Consider the following 17,387-nt stretch of genomic DNA (forward strand, 5'->3'; position numbering starts at 1 on the left):
CCCTAGTTGTCTGGTACCTGGCCATGGGGTGATTAGGACACTGGAATGTTGTCTCTTGAGGTGTCCGTGCCAGATAGAGGCAATATAGCTCTGAATTGGTTAGTTTGTATATCAAAGAACTCTTCCAGCTGAACCCTTGCTATCTCTAAGAATTATCTAGCCCAAGGAGGAGCAGCCAGAAAGATTTATTTTATTTTTATTTTTTGAGATGGAGCCTCACTCTGTCACACAGGATGGAGTGCAGTGGCGTGATCTCAGCTCACTGCAACCTCCGCCTCCCAGTTCAAGCGATTCCCCTGCCTCAGCCTCCTGAGTAGCTGGGATTACAGGTGCCCGCCGCCATGCCCAGCTAATTTTTGTATTTTTAGTAGAGACGGGGTTTCACCATGTTGGTCAGACTGGTCTCGAACTCTTGACCTCAGGTGATCCACCTGCCTCGGCCTCCCAAAGTGTTGGTTTATGGTAGTCGCATAAATTTTTTCATTTCCTTATTTTTTAATTTTATGCAATGAGTTATATTATTTTTATAACTGAAATTTTCAAAAAAGCATTTTTTCCCATTTATTCCCTGTATCAGCAAATGGCAATACCATCTCTATCAATCACTTAAGCCAGAAAACAGAGTTCCTTTTCATTCCTGTATCCAACTACCTATAAGGTAACTTCCTCTTGGATATCTTCTAGATTCTTCAAACTCGATAATCTAATGTCGAATGCTTTCCATCTTTCCCCTAAACATGTTCTTCCTCCTCTATTCTCAGTCTTTATGAATATAACAATTTACTCAGTCACCCAAGCCAGAGCCTGGGAATGACTTCTGAGTCCTTCTCCTGTACTATTGGACCCATCCAATTTTTCACAAAGTCGCCATCCCTGCAGGCTTCCATCATCTCTCTCCAGATTATTGCTGCAATAGTCATCTTCCCAACTGTTGCTGCTTGTATTCACTCTTGCCCCAGTTCATTCTAGCACCATGGCACACACCTGAAATACCAGCTACTGTGGAGGCTGAGGCTGGAGGATTTCTTGAACCCAGGAGTTCAAGACCAGCCTGGACAATATAGCAAGATCCTATCTCTTAAGAAAAAATGCAAATCTCATGTTTCTCCATTACTTAAAATCTGTCATTGGCTTCCTGTTGCTTTTATTTTATTTAGTTAGTTATTTTGAGACAGGGTCTCAGTCTGTCACCCAGGCTAGAGTGCAGTGGTGCAATCTCAGCTCACTGCAACCTCCGCCTCCAGGGTTCAAGCAATTCTTGTGCCCCAGCCTCCCAAGTAGCTGGGATAACAGATGCGTGCCATCATGCCTGGGTCTTTTTTTTTTTTTTTTTTTTTTTGTATTTTTAGTAGAGACAGGGTTTCACCTTGTTGACCAGGCTGGTCTCGAACTGCTGACCTCAAATGATCCACCCGCCTCGGCCTCCCAAAATGCTGGGATTACAGGCGTGAGCCACTGCACCCAGCCAACTTCCTATTGCTTTTAAAATAAAGTCCAACATTATTGATGAAGCTCAAAGGCCACTTCATAATCCGAAGAACTCCATTTCTCTAGATATATTGGATTCCTTTCCCTGAAAAGTAGAAAGTTCTTTCATTCTGGTCCTTTTCACATTCTATTTCCTCAGCTTGGAGTATTCTTTTCCCTAACTCTTCTGACTTAACTCTACTCACCTTTCTGTTTTTAACTTAAATATTCCTCCCTGAAGGAATATTTAATGAATAAATATAGGATTGGCTATGGAAAATCAACTTCCTCATAATTTTGTTACTTGTTTATGGTTATACCCTCAGAGATATTGCGGGTTTGGTTCCAGATTGCCACAACATAGTGAATATCTCAATAAAGCAAGTAACATGAATTTTATGGTTTCCCAGTGCATATAAACATTGCTTATACTATAGTCTATTAAGTGTACAATATCATTACATCTAAAAAACCAGTGTATGTACCTCAATTAAAATGTACTTTATTGCTTTAAAAATGCTAAAAATCATCTAAGTCTTCAGTGAGTCATATTTTTGTTGTTGTTGTTAATACAGGGTCTTGCTTTGTTACCCAGGCTGTAGTGCAGTAGCACTATCATGGCTCACTGCCACCTTGAACTCCTGGGCTCAAGGGATCCTCCTATCTCAGCCTCCCAAGTAGCTGGGACTACACGTGTTTGCCACCATGCCTGTCTATTTTTAAATTTTTCTATAGTGATGAGATCTCACCATCTTGCTCCGGCTGGTCTGAAACTCTTGGGCTCAAGCAATCCTCCCAGCCTGGCCTCCCAAAGTGCTGGGATTACAGGCATGAGCCACCGCGCCCGGCCAACTCTTCATCTTTAGATGAAGATACCTCATCTATCTGTATAAGGTATACAGATACGTGTATACCTTATACATCTATCTTCTAAGCATAAGGACATTTTTCTACATAACCATAATATTATGAGTTCAACTAAGAAAATTAGCAGTACCTCACTAATCTTCACTAATGTCATCTAATGTAGTCCAGTGCTTCTTGAGGTGTGGTCTGGAGACTGCCTGATGTTTCACAGGGAGATAAGGAGTTTATACCAAAGTATATATCATAGTACCACATTCTTTTTCTTTTTCTTTTTTTTTTTTTTTTGAGATGGAGTCTTACTCTGTCACCCAGGCTGGAGTGCAGCAGCACAATCTCAGCTCACTGCAACCTCCGCCTCCTGGGTTCAAGTCGTTTCTCCTGCCTCAGCCTCCTGAGAAGCTGGGATTACAGGTGCGTGCTATCACACCGGGCTGATTTTTGTATTTTTAGTAGAGATGGGGTTTCACCATGTTGGCCAGGCTGGTCTTGAACTCCTGACCTCAGGTGATCCACCCACCTCGGCCTCCTAAAGTGCTGGGATTACAGGCGTGAGCCACTGCACCTGGCCTGCATTCTTTTTCTTTTTCTTTCCTTTTCCTTTTCCTTTTCCTTTTCCTTTCCTTTTCCTTTTCCTTTTTCCTTTTTCCTTTTTCCTTTTTCCTTTCCTTTCCTTTCCTTTCCTTTCCTTTCCTTTCCTTCCTTTCTTTCTTCTTTTTCTTTTTCTTTTTTTCTTTCTCTTTTCTTTCTTTTTTTTTTTTGAGTGAGAGTCTTGCTCTGTCACCCAGGCTGGAGTGCAGTGGTGCAATCTCGGTTCACTGCAACCTCTACCTCCTGGGCTCAAGAAATTCTCATGCCTCAGCCTCCCATGTAGCTGGGATTATAGGCATGCGCCATCATGCCTGGCTGATTTTTTTTTGTATTTTTAGTAGAGATGGGGTTTCACTATGTTGGCCAGGCTGGTCTTAAACTACTGACCTAAAGTTATCTGCCTGTCTCGGCCTCCCAAAGTGCCAGAGTATCACATTCTTTATCAAAAAAGTCTTAAAAAAAAAAAAAAAAAATAAGGCACCTGAATTAAACAGTGTATTGACTTAGTGACATTGTTCATTTACATCTGTGGTCTGGCAAGGTACAACTGCTTTACATTCAATTGCCCCAACTGTCCCCAAAATGTTTTTTATGGCCAATTCACATGTTACATTTGGTGGTTGTGTCTGTGTCTCTTTAGTATCTTTCTTTTTTTTGGGAGATGGTCTTGCTCTGTCATAGCCCAGGCTGGAGTGCAGTGGCACAATCTCAGCTCACTGCAACCTCTACCTCCTGAGTTCAAGTGATTCTCCTGCCTCAGCCTTCCAAGTAGCTGGGATTACAGGTATGTGCCACCACACCTGGCTAATTTTTGTATTTTTAGTAGAGATGGGGTTTCACCATGTTGGCTAGGCTGGTCTTGAACTCGTGACCTCAAGTGATGCACCTACCTCGGCCTCCCAGAGTACTGGGATTACAGGCATGAGCCTCCATGTCTGGCCTCTTTAGTCTCTCTCAATGTAGAATGATCTCCTCACTTTTTTTTTTTTTTTACCCAAGGCACTGACTTTTTAGAGACCAGGTCTGTTCCACATTATGTGTTTGTCTGATTTTAAGGTGACCAACTGTCCTGGTTTGTCTAGGACTCTCCTAGGTCGAACACTGATCTTACATCCTGAGAAACTCCTCAGTCCTGGATAAACCAGGATGTTTTGTTTACTTGTGTTCATGTTTAACTTTTTCTTGACCTAAATTTCTTGTAAACTTGAAGTTAGGTCTAGTGGCTTGATTAGACTCACATTAAAACATTTTTGATGGCCGGGCATGGTGGCTCACGTCTGTAATCCCAGCACTTTGGGAGGCTGTGGCAGGTGGATCACCTGAGATCAGGAGTTTGAGATCAGCCTGACCAACATGGAGAAACCCCATCTCTACTAAAAATACAAAATTAGCTGGGCGTGGTAGCACATGCCTGTAATCCCAGCTATTCGGGAGGCTGAGGCAGGAGAATCACTTGAACCCGGGAGGCGGAGGTTGTGCCATTGCACTGTAGCCTGGGCAACAAGAGCGAAACTCTGTCTCAAAAAAACAAAGAAACAAAAACACATTTTTGACAAGAATACTTAAGTGATCTGTGGGCAGTGGCTCAGGTGGAGGCAGGGGGATCACTTAGGCTCAGGAGTTCAAGACCATCCTCAGCCTTGGTAACATAGAGAACCAAATCTTGAGAACCAAAATATGTTTTTTTCTGTGTGAAAGGGTTTTATATCAGTTTTTAAAGTTTTTCTTTTCTTTTTTTTTTTTTTTTTTCAGAAACAGTGTCATGAAGGAAAGTTTTAAAATCTTTTTCTCCAACCTAGGCAATATGGCAAAACCCTATCTCCACAAAGAAACAAAAAAAAATTAGCCAGGCACAGTGGTGCACACATGTAGTTCCAGCTACTTTTGGAGGTTGAGGCAGGAGGATTGCTTGAGCCTGGGAGTTGGAGGCTGCAGTGAGCCATGGTTTTACCACTGTACTCCAGCCTGCATGACAGAGCAAGACCCTGTCTCAAAGAAATCCAAAATTTAACAGCTAGCTGGACGTGCTGGTGCATGTCTGTAGCCCCAGGTATTTAGGAGGCTGAGGTGGGAGGATTGCTTGAGCCCAGGAGGTTGAGGCTGCAGTGAACCATGATGGTGCCACTGCACTCCAGCCTGGGTGACACAGCAAGATCCTGTCTCAACAACAACAACAACAACAACAACAAAAAAAAAGCCCAAAAACTTAAAGTGTTGGTATGTACGTCATGTTGCATCCCATTAGGAGGTACATTATTTCAGTTGCTCACTTGTAGTAAAGGTGATGGTTAAGTTGATGGCCCTCAGAACTCTCCATGTAATTTTCTTCTTTGTAATTAATAAGAAATCTGTGGGAGTTGGCCGGGTGCAGTGGCTCACGCCTGTAATCCCAGCACTCTGGGAGGCTGAGGCAGGTGGATCACCTGATGTCAGAAGTTCAAGACCAGCCTGGCCAACATGGTGAAACCTCATCTCTACTAAAAATACAGAAATTAGCTGGGTGTGGTGGTGCACGCCTGTAATCCCAGCTACTCGGGAGGCTGAGGCAGGAGAATCGCTTGAACCCAGGAGGTGGCAGTTGCAGTGAGCTGAGATTGAGATTGTGCTATTGCACTCCAGCCTGGGCAACAAAAGCGAAACTCCATTTCAAAAAAAAAAAAAAGCTACTGGATGTCACTCTAATGCCATGTGACTATCCTGTTTCCCAACAACCTCTTCCCTAAAGATTTTAGCATCCATTGATTATTGTTTCCTGACTCAGTCATTTAATATTTTTTAATTTTTTAATTTATTTTGGTCAGATGCGGTAGCTCACACCTGTGTAATCCCAGCACTTTGGGAGGCTGAAGCGGGAGGATTTCTTGAGTATAGGAGTTTGAGAACAGCCCGGGGAACATGGTGAGACCAGGTCTCTATCAAAAAAAAAAAAAAAAGAAAACTTGGCATGGTGGCATACACTTGTATTTTTAGCTACGTGGGGGTCTGAGGTAGGAGATTAGCTTGAGCCTGAGAGGTAGAGGCTGCAGTAAGCCATGATCAGATCGTGTCACTGCACTCCAGCCTGGGTGGCAGAGCAAGACCCTGTCTCAACAACATAATTACTTTCTCTTTATTTTATTTTATTTTTGTGTACCCACTGATGGCAAATTAATAGTTTAATTGGGGATTGAAAAGCCATGATTTCCTAATTCTGTCAATCAATCTGTGTTTATTAACTGTCACTTTTTTTTTTTTTTTTTTTTTTTTTTTTTGGAGACGGAGTTTTGCTCTTATTGCCCAGGCTGGAGTGCAATGGCACGATCTCGGCTCACTGCAACCTCTGCCTCTCAGGTTCAAGCAATTCTCCTGCCTCAGCCTCCCAAGTAGCTGAGATTACATGCACCTGCCACCAGGCCCAGCTAATTTTGTATTTTTAGTAGAGACGGGATTTCACCATGTTGGCCATGCTGGTGTTGAACTCCTGACCACAGGTTATCCACCTACCTCGGCCTCCCAAATTTCTGGGATTACAGGCGTGAGCCACCGCACCCAGCCAGCTGTCACTCTTTTATAAAAATGAGCTTTTCCCTATCTCAAGGGTATGAACTAGAGTTCCTCCAAAAAAGCCAGGTAAAGACCTAAGTCTTTCCCCTTTAATACCAATTTGTAGAGCAAGAAATTAGTATAATAATTGCTTCCTAATAATTACTATGGTGACTATATGGTAAATGCACCTGATAGCAATAACTGAAGCATATCCTGAGAATGGCCCTGTATGGCAGATGCACTTGAATGCGATAGGGAGTTTCCAGCTAGGGAACCCAGAGATCCATTTCTTATCTGTGAGGAACATCTGAGGTCCTGGCCTGTCCCATGAAATGCAGGCCATATGAGGAATTGAGGCCCTTTGTTTTGGTTTAAATGAGGGTTGCCAGGTGCAGGTTGTTAGGGGGAGGGTTAAGTGAAAATGCTATATAAACCCCATGCTTTTGCACATGGTTGCAGTTCCGTCCAGCCCATCACCACTGGACTCTTCCCTGAATGTAAGTCCCCAGTTAAAACAAAAACAAACAAACAAAAAAGCACCATGTCTTGTTTGCTGTCTCTGGATCTGTTCTTCGGCCTCTTGAACCCGGTTCTGTCCAAATTGGAGTTGACAGTGGTCCGGCACAATAGTGGCAAAGTTGTTTTCCCCCACTTTTTTTTTTTTTTTTTTAACATCACTTGATTCAGTGATTTTCTTATTTGAATTCCGTGTTTTAAGTTCAGTTCAATTATCTTCCTTTTAATGCTCAAATTTTCTACAGTTTGGCCAGTGGGAGTCCCTTCAGCTGGCTCTCATGTCACTTAACATGCCTCCATTAGTATTTGAGCACTTCCTTAGATTCTGGCACAAGATTCCCAGGGTCACTTTACATTTTCCTTGCCCCAGTCCTGGAACCAGCCATTTCCAATGAGCCCTGGTTCCTTTCAGTGTAGAATGGTGTTTAGAAACCAAGATCTGGGCTGGGTACAGTGACTCACACCTGTAATCCCAGCACTTTGGGAGGCTGAGGTGGGAGGACGGCTTGCATTCAGGAGTTTGAGACCAGCCTGGGCAACATAGTGAGACCTCCATCTCTACAAAAAAAAAATTCCGGGCATGGTGGTGTGTGCCTGTAGTCCCAGCTACTCAGGAGGCTGAGGCGGGAGGATTACTTGGGCCTGGGAGGTTGGGGCTCCAGTAAGCCACGATTGTACCACTGCACTCCATCCTAGGTAACAGTGTGTGGCCCAGTCTCAAAAATATACAAAAAATATTGATGACTGGGCCCCAGAGATTCCAATTTAATTGGTTTGGGGAGGGTCTTAGTCATAAGTCTTTTAAAAATTACTGTCCACCCTGCCCGGTGATTCTAGTATGCAGTCAAGGTTGTGAACCAGTAGTCGAGTTTTACCTGTCTAAGTGTGATCCCTGGACCAGCAGCTTTGGCATCACCTGGAAACTTGTTAGAAATGCACACATTTGGGCTCTCCACCAACTGAATCAGAAACGCTGGGGCTAGGGCAATCTAATTTAATATGTCTTTCAGGTGATTCTAGTGTGCATTCAAGTTTAGGAACGACTGACTCAGAGCAACTATTCTCAGCCTTGGTTGCATATTACCTGGAGACCTTCAAAAACAAGTTCCTGGGTGTCATCCCTTCACATTCTGATTTAATTCATTTTGGGAGTAGCCCTAGCATTGTTATTTTAAAAGCTCTCCAGATGACTCGTGTGTCGCCAAGGATGAAAATCACTTTGAATTTTTGGTCTCTAAGTCCAGTGTTTGGTGTGATGAGTAAAAGTGCACACCAGGTTGCAGATAAAATGTAACTACAGTAGTCGGGTAATACATAGGCCAGATAGTTTGTCTTTCTGCTTGCTACTCTTCTAGACCTACCCAGCTGTTCTGAGCACTGGTTTGCAGTCCTTTGCAAAGGCTTTTATTTCTTTAAAGCACTCCTTTCTCATTCCTTCTGCCATTATTTTGGGGGGTATGGTAGAAAGTAGGGCTTAGGTATCATCAGTTACTAGTAATCCTAGCGAAAGATTATAATTCCTAGCCTAAGTTAATAAAATTAACTCTCAGGCTGGGTGCGGTGGCTCACGCCTATAATCCCAGCACTTTGGGAGGCCAAGGCAGGTGGATCACCTGAGGTCAGAAGTTCCAGACCAGCCTGGCCAACATGGTGAAACCCCATCTCTACTAAAAATACAAAAAATTAGCTGGGCACGGTGGTGGGCACCTGTAATCCCAGCTACTCAGGAGGCTGATGCAGGAGAATCACTTGAACCCAGGAGGTGGAGGTTGCAGTGAGCCGAGATCGTGCTATTGCACTCTAGCCTGGGCAACAAGAGCGAAACTTCGTCTTAAAAAAAAAAAAAATTAACTCTCATACATGTGAGAGAAAAGTGAGCTCATTTTAATATTAAAGTAGGACAGTTATCCTCAGTCTGCTTCCCACTGCCCTTCTAGAATGGGCTTCTTTCCATTAGGCTCATCTTAGAGTTGCTGAACCAATGAGTGCAAATTTTGTCATTGCCCTTTCAGATTTGGAGTTTCACCTACTATGGTGGTTTCCAGCCTTGGCTGCACATCATTGGAATCACCTGAGGGAGCTTTTTAAAACACTTCCTAGTTCCTGGGGTTTGATCCTCCAGAGATTCTGATTTAATTGGTCTGGGGTGTGGCCGAAGTATCTGAATTTTTAAAAGATCCCCAAGGTGATTCTAATTTGCAGTCAATCAGGGTTATGATCCTCTGATTAGGGCTGTGGTTCCCAAACTTGTATGTGTATTAAAATCTCCCAGGGATCTTTCCAAACTTCCAAGTGCGGACCATGCCCAGACCAACTGAATCATCACAATTGCTGGAGGTGGGACATACGCGTTGGTAATCGTAAAATTTCCCCGGTGATTCCCATATGCAGCCAGCATTGAGAAGCACAGTATGATGGTATTAGATAATGCCCTTTGATTGTTTTTGGGCTGGAAGGGAGAAAATGATTGTCATTTGTTGAGATGTAAGTCTCCCAACCCTTTATCTTCACAATCATATTGGAAATTTATAGCTTACAGGGGAATCATTGTCACTTTCCTAAGGAATATATTTCAAAATGGCATGCCCATGAAGTGCAGTCATGAAGCTCCCTTAGTACTTGCCAATTAATGTAAGTGCAAAAGGACAATTGAAATGAAATACAGCTATTATGTCTGACACTTAAAAATTTTCCATCAGATGATTCTATTTCATTAATACATGTATTTCCACATTATGTTTCTCATTGTCTCTCTTCAAAGGAGACTAAGCAGGGTGGCAGTGCCCACATGTGACCCAGAGCCACACAATGAAGGAACATGTAAATATCCTCATGTCCATTTGTAACTGTTAGGGACATTCATGATACATGGAGGGGAGAGGCCTTTGCTCTGAGGACCTACAAAAGGAATTGAAGTATTTCAGGATATTGGTATTTACCATTTGCCTTTACTGATTACCTTTATACATAACCAAGCCAAGGAATATCAAAGAAGAGAAGGCTATACTAAGCTGTTTAGTAGTCTGTCTCCTCCAACTAGACTGTAAGGTTTAAGAGGACAGGTGCTATATCTTGGTCACTGTTGTATATGTAACACCTAGCACAGTGTCTGAAATATGGCAGGTGCTTACATAGGCGATATAGCATACTGGCCAAGCAGAGCAGTTTTGGAGTCAGGCTGACCTGGCCTGAATCCTGACTCTATCACTTACATGCTCTGTGATCTAGAACAAGTTACTTGACCTCTCAAACGCTCTTTTTACACCCCTCTCCGTGTAAAATAAGGATAATAATAGCACTTATCTCATGGATATTGCTGTGACCAATTTAGTGAAACAGTCTATGTATATATAAAACACTTTGCAAATTGCTTGGCACATAGCATGTGTGAAATGGGTGTCATTCTTTTTTCTTTTCTTTTTGAGATGGAATCTCGCTCTGTCACCCAGGCTGGAGTGCGGTGGCACCATCTCGGCTCACTGCAACCTCCGCCTCCTGGGTTCAAGCGATTCTCCTGCCTTAGCCTCCCGAGTAGCTGGGATTACAGGCATGTGCCACCACACCCGGCTAATTTTGTAATGGGTGTCATTCTTAATCATCCAATTATTTGTTGACAAATACATGGATGTCATGGCCTGCTTTCCCTTCCCATTACTGAGATTAACTGGCAAAAATAATTTGTTTCCTGTAAGTTTTCTTTCTTTTCTTTTCTTTTCTTTTTTTTTTTTGAGATGGAATCTCACTCTGTCACCCAGGCTAGAGTGCAGTTGCATGATCTGGCTCACTGCAATCTCTGCCTCCCGGGTTCAAGAGATTCTCCTGCCTCAGCCTCCTCAGTAGCTGGGATTACAGGCATGCACCACCACGCCCGGCTAATTTTTGTATTTTTAGTAGAGATGGGGTTTCACCATGTTGGCTGACTGATCTCAAACTCCTGACCTCAAGTGATCCCCCCCGCTTCAGCTTCCCAAAGTGCTGGGACTACAGGTGTGAGCCACTGCACCAAGCCAATTTTCTGTGTTTTCAATAATTAATTTTAGGCAAATCAAACCAAACACGTTGCAGAGTCCCTTCCCTGTTGGTGTGGGTGTTTCTCAGCATTTATGTTTTAGTCAAATATTACAGCTTCTAGTGAAAAGTTTATATACGATTTGAAGAAAAACGAAGCATAGAAAGCAGACTAGGAAGGCTATCTCTCATTTTGTCACCTTCATAATGTTGGTTGCTAAAAATAACCTACTTGTCAAATCGTTTTGTACTACTGTGAGAAGTGCTAATGTAAGACATATTTTCTGAAAATAACTGTGATGAGGTGTCATGGATTAAGGACTTTGGTACAGAAGTGATGGAGTTCCCTTCTGGGTGGGGTGGCTCAGGATCATAAATTGTTTGGAACACCTAGTAGCTTGCCCTTTCAGCTCCTTAAGAGGAAACCTGTTTGTAGGATTTTTTTTTTTTTAAACTAATCAATCTATAAATGTTGTATGGGATCCTGAATTAAATCTTGAACAACAACAAAAAGAACATTAGTGAAAAAAACTGAAGTCTAAATAAAGTCTATTGTCTAGTAACTAGTATGATGCTAATGTTAATGTTAGTGTGATAGTTTTGATCAGTGTACCGGAAGATGAGATGCTACCATTAGGGGAAGCTGGGTGAAGGGTGTACATGAACTTTCTGAACTATAGTTATAACTCGTGAGTAAATCTAAAATTATTTCAAAATGCAAAGTTAAAAGAAACTAACTATAGTCTTTGGAAAACTAAATATACTAATTGAGAGCTAATTCTAGAAAAACCAGGTCTGGGCAGGTATTAAGACTACATCTCGAGGGAGAGAATTTTACTCATTCAGATACCCAGATATGTGCTAGATGTTTGACTGACTGTAAGTACCACCCCTGCCAAGGTGACAAGAGGGGTAGCGTGTAACAATTCTTTTACAAATATGGAACTTCTAGAAGCCTATCAAAAAAAAAAAAAATCTAGTTCCTTTCTTTCCATATAAGCAAGGCTAGTTCAAAACACAGTGGCCCGACTAAAAGAGGTTCAAATATAAGTTATTTTTTGGTTTTTTGTTTGTTTGTTTTTTGAGTAGCATCTCACTCTGTTGCCCAGGCTGGGTGCAGCGTTGTGATTATAGCTCACTGCAGCCTCAGCCTCCTGGGCTCAAGTGACCCTTTTGTTTCAGCCTCCTGAGTAGCCGGGACTACAGGCACGTGTCAATATGCCTGGCTAATTTTTGATTTTTAGTAGAGATGAGGTCTCACTATGTTGCCCAGGCTGGAAAAGTAAATTTTCTTAATCTCCCATCTTAGACTTATTTGGTCGGCTTGGAGTTAGGAAGGAATTTCTCACTGTAGTGCCAAACCTGAAATGGTAATTGTGTTTGAGCGAGTTCCCTGAACATAAGGGGGCGAGGGGAGGAAGAGGAACAATCCAGGCCATTTTTGTTGATACATAATAGTTGCACATATTTTTTTGGATACATATGATGTTTCAATATATGCATACAATGTGTAATGATCAGATCAGGGTAACTGAGATATTTGTTGCCTCAAATATTTTTTCTTTGTTGGGAATGTTTAAACTCTTCTAGCTGTTTTTAAATATACAATAAGTTATTGTTAACTGTAGTCACCCTACTGTGCTATTGGACATTAGAACTTATTCCTTCTATTATAACTGTTTGTTTGTATTGATTAACCAACCTCTCTTTCTCCGCTCTCCCCTCCACCCTTCCCAGCCTCTGGTATTTATCATTTTATTCTCTACCTCTGTGAGATAACTTTGTTAGCGCCCACATGTGAGAGAGAACATATGATATTTGTCTTTGTGTGTCTGGCTTATTTCATTTAACATAATGGCCTCTAGTTCCATCCACATTGCTCCAAATGACAGGGCACCAGCCCCCTTAGTATTCAGTTCTCCTTTAGTCCCTGAACCACATTATCAGTGGAGCTAACTCCTGTGTTAGCTAGAAGGCAGGTGTCTTTGTAACCTAGTGTAATCAGCATGACAATTTTCTTTAAAAAAATGTATATTAAGAATGTGTTGGAGTAGGGGCTATGGAATGTAAAAGAACTGTAGAACTCTTCATTATTTTAAGATCTTTAGAGAAGTGCTCTTATATGTATGCTTTACATAGTTAGGATCAGCATGTGTATCTGCTCTTTCCTATTCTGCTGTTTTCACTTAACATTATTTCACATTCTGGTTTCCACCCGCACAGTGCACGTAATTGCCATCTTTAATGACTGTGTAACATTCCATTGTATTGAATAGCATGCCAGTTGTTAGGACTGGGCTTATTTTTCTGAGCAGATCTAAAGGCCTGCTGTCTCATAGCACCAGAGGTCTATTTTAGTGCCTGGATGTGGCGACTAGCATGAGCGTGGGATCGCGTGGGATTCCTGAGTCATCAGTGCACAGCACAGCCTGAGTGCTTTGTTAACATTGCTTTCCCATCACCCAACAGCAGAGCCACCTCAGCTCCCTGGACCGGAGCCTGGCACTTACTGGGCACAGGGGTGGAAGTACATTCCTCCTGAGCTGATATTATCTATGTGCCAATAGCAGAAAGCATCTGCCACCTTCTCCTGCCTCAGATAATAATGCCACCTTGTTTCCCCTAGAGTTTGACATGAGAAAAAAGGCAAGGGGAGTGGGAGAATGTTTTATTACAGCTGAAGGAATAAGGCACAGATCCGGGGTGCCATGGCTATAGTTCTTTTAGTTGCAGCTATGAAAATACAGTGTGATGAGGGGATGGTTTCAGTCTTAGAAAGTTGGGTGACAGTTCTCATTCTCTGTACTCCTTCGTGTCAGAAATTTAAGGTTTGGTCCTCCAATAAAGGGTTTACAGGGTTGAGTAAAAAAGCAGCGAGTCCAGGCTTGACCCGTAACTCAGCCATGGCCATCTTATGGTTAAGAATACTAGTTGGCAGGATTCTCCTGAGAAGAGTGATCTTGTGTTAAGTGCACTTATTACATCTTGCCAGTAGCAACTGCTTTGAAAATGAGTGATTTGAAGACATTATTGAGAGGGAAGAGCGATATTCAAAACACAGCTGGGGCTGGGCACGGTGGCTCACACCTGTAATCTCAATACTTTGGGATGCCAGGGTCGGAGGATTGCTTAAGCCCAGGAGTTCGAGGTTGCAGCGAGCTATGATTGTGGCACTGCGCTACAGTCTGGGTGACAGAGCAAGACCCTGCCACTAAAACAAAAATAAAAACACAACTGGTATGGCCCAAACACCCAACACTTGAATCTCTGGGGGATTTATAACTAATTTAGCTACTACTGGTTTCCATACTCCAACCCTGAATTACCACTGTTCTTTCTTAACCTTTGCTGCATGCTAACTATATGACCCATTTCCTACAGAGGTCATAGATTGCTTAACAACCCTGCTGACAGAGCGCTACTGGCAGGTAGACAACACATGAATGGCGAGTGAGGACTGGAGTGCAGGAGTTGAAAACCATTCAGAGCAGAAGGACCTGTCTACTTATCCATAGTGAATTCTCTAGTCAGAAAGCCCAGGTCTGTCCCTGAAAGATAAGATAGAAACATACCCAGAGCCGTATGAGTGAGTGATAGGCCGGGGTCATTCATAAGCTGCAAGTGCCTCTGATGGTAGCTACATTCTAAACGTCCTGGAGAGCGACCAATACATTGACAACTAAAGAAAAAAAAACCCACTCATAGGTGGGAATTGAATGAGATCACTTGGACATAGAAAGGGGAACATCACACACTGGGGCCTATTGTGGGGAGGGAGGAGCAGGTAGGGATAGCATTAGGAGATATACCTAATGTAAATGACGAGTTAATGGGTGCAGCACACCAACATGGCACATGTATACATATGTAACAAACCTGCACGTTGTACACATGTACCCTAGAACTTAAAGTATAATAAAAAATAAATAAAAAATAAGAAAAAGAAATTACATCAAAATGTTAACATTTTACAAAGCTTGGTAATGGCTGTGTTATTGCATTATAACTCCCTGTATGCATTTCATTTTGCTTAATTAAAAAAAAAAAAACAACGAAAGAAATAAATTGAATTCAGTCTGAGCCATTGAGAGGGAGAGGAAGAAATGGGAGGGGATGTTAGTTTACTCATCCATAAAACAAAGAGGAAAAGATCACCTTTTTTATATGTTGAACATTGAGAAGTCTATTTCTGTGACATCTATTCTCCTAAAACTTTTAGTCAGGCAACCCAGAAGACTTGAACCTTCATAAACCAAATGCCAGCTCTAAAATGCAGCCTTACTTGAACTGACAGGTCAAAACAATATAATAATTCATCCTGACAAAAATGAAAAATTATTTTCCATTAGCCCATTTTGCTGAAAGGCTAATAACAATATATTTCCTTATAAACTTATTCCATTTCAATTTTAAAAATGGAATTTTGTATCTATTTTAGTTTTTATTATCTTCTACTACCTTCCATTATTGTCCTTTTTTTAATTACGAAAGAGCTTATCTGTATAAACTATCTTTTTTCTGTGACGAGTTAAGAGACAGCAATAAACTTATACAATTTTTAAAAAGCAGCATTTAATATTTTAGATACTGAGAGCAATTCATTTATAACCATTTTAAGGGGAAAAAAAAAAGCCAAATGTGCTCCTAAGACTCCTATGAGTAAATGTATTATATTAGTCCATTTTCATACTGCTATGAAGAAATACCCAACACTGGGTAACTTATAAAGAAAAAGAGGTTTAGGGCCTGGTGCGGTGGCTCACACCTGTAATCCCAGCACTTTGGGAGGCCGAGGCAGGTGGATCACCTGAGGTCAGGAGTTCAAGACCAGCCTGGCCAACATGGTGAAACCATGTCTCTACTAAAAATACAAAAATTAGCCAGGTGTAGTGGCACACACTTGTAGTCCCAGCTACTTGGGAGGCTGAGGCAGGAGAATCACTTGAACCCGGGAGGCAGAGGTTGCAGTGAGCTGTGATCGTGCCACTGTACTCCAGCCTGGGTGACAGAACGAGACTCCATCTCAAAAAAAAAAAAAAAAAAAAAAAAGAGGTTTAATGGACTCATAGTTCCACATGTCTGGGGAGGCCTCACAATCATGGCAGAAGGTGAAGGAGGAGCAAAGGCACATCTTACATGACTGCAGGCAAGAGAGTGTGTGCTGCGGAACTGCCCTTTATAAAACCATCAGATCTTTTGAGACTTATTTACTATCATGAGAACAGCACGGGAAAAACCCACCCCATGATTCAATTACCTCCCACCAGGTCCCTCCCACGACATGAGGATTATGGGAGCTACGATTCAGGATAAGATTTGGATGGGAACACAGTCAAATCATATCATGTATATTCGTGATACATCATTTGAAAGAGTAAAATATGATGGTGTAACAGAAAAAAGCAAAAACAAAAACAAAACCCCAAGGCAACCACTTGCCTTTAAGAAAATTTGCCCTCCAGGTTCAAGAGAGTATCCATTTCTTGGTTCCTGGGCTGCCCCACTGAGAAAGAGATTTGTAAAACCTCTTTGGCAGATTTAGGATTCTCAAAGACAAAAATATGGAAGGCATTGGTTGTAATTACCCTAGATTCTCTATGCACTTTGTACTTGAGAGTCTAAGACATCTTTCTTTGGGCTGTTCTCTACAGAAAAGTGGATACCTATCCCAGAAGGGGGACTATAGCTTTCTAATGATCTCACTGAGCTCCTTCCCTAAATCAACATAAGGCCGGGCGCGGTGGCTCACGCCTGTAATCCCAGCACTTTGGGAGGCCCAGACGAGCGGATCACGAGGTCAGGAGATCGAGACCATTCTGGCTAACATGGTGAAACGCCATCTCTACTAAAAATACAAAAAATTAGTCGGGCACAGTGGCGGGCGCCTGTAGTCCCAGCTACTCGGGAGGCTGAGGCAGGAGAATGGCGTGAACCTGGGAGGCGGAGCTTGCAGTGAGCTGAGATTGCGCCACTGCACTCCAGCCTGGGCGATGGAGCGAGACTCCGTCTCTAAATCAATCAATCAATCAATCAACATAATAGTAGCTAACATTTAATATCCTACTTAGGATGTGCCAGGCACTATTCTAAACATTTTTGTATGTATCATCCCTTTTAAACTTTACAGCAGGCCTTTGAGGTAGGCACTGTTATTCATGCCTTCACTGGGGGAAATTGCCTGGTCACTCAGCTTGATAAGGGGTTTGGAAAGTATATTAACAGCCTGTAGCAACACAATTAAGATTCACTCAAAAAGAGATTTTTTTTTTTTCTTAAATGATTAAGGGTACACTGATTGTATTGGGAGGAGGTTATTTAAATAACTTTTTGTGATTGATAGATTCTATGTAGGAAAATTTGGTTGACACCCAGGAACACCTACATTGCACAAAAGGAAGTGTGCCAATATACTGAAA

At 42.2% G+C, this 17,387-nt stretch overlaps 1 protein-coding gene across 3 annotated transcripts in view; it reads left to right on the forward strand.

The window, feature by feature from the left end:
• TRMT2B (tRNA methyltransferase 2 homolog B) overlaps positions 1 to 17,387 on the forward strand; it is a 102,099-nt gene that overhangs the window by 40,987 nt on the left and 43,725 nt on the right. The gene's annotated exons all lie outside the window — the stretch shown is intronic.

The sequence above is a fragment of the Papio anubis genome, chromosome X (assembly GCF_008728515.1).
Source record: "Papio anubis isolate 15944 chromosome X, Panubis1.0, whole genome shotgun sequence".
Classification (NCBI taxonomy): domain Eukaryota; kingdom Metazoa; phylum Chordata; class Mammalia; order Primates; family Cercopithecidae; genus Papio; species Papio anubis.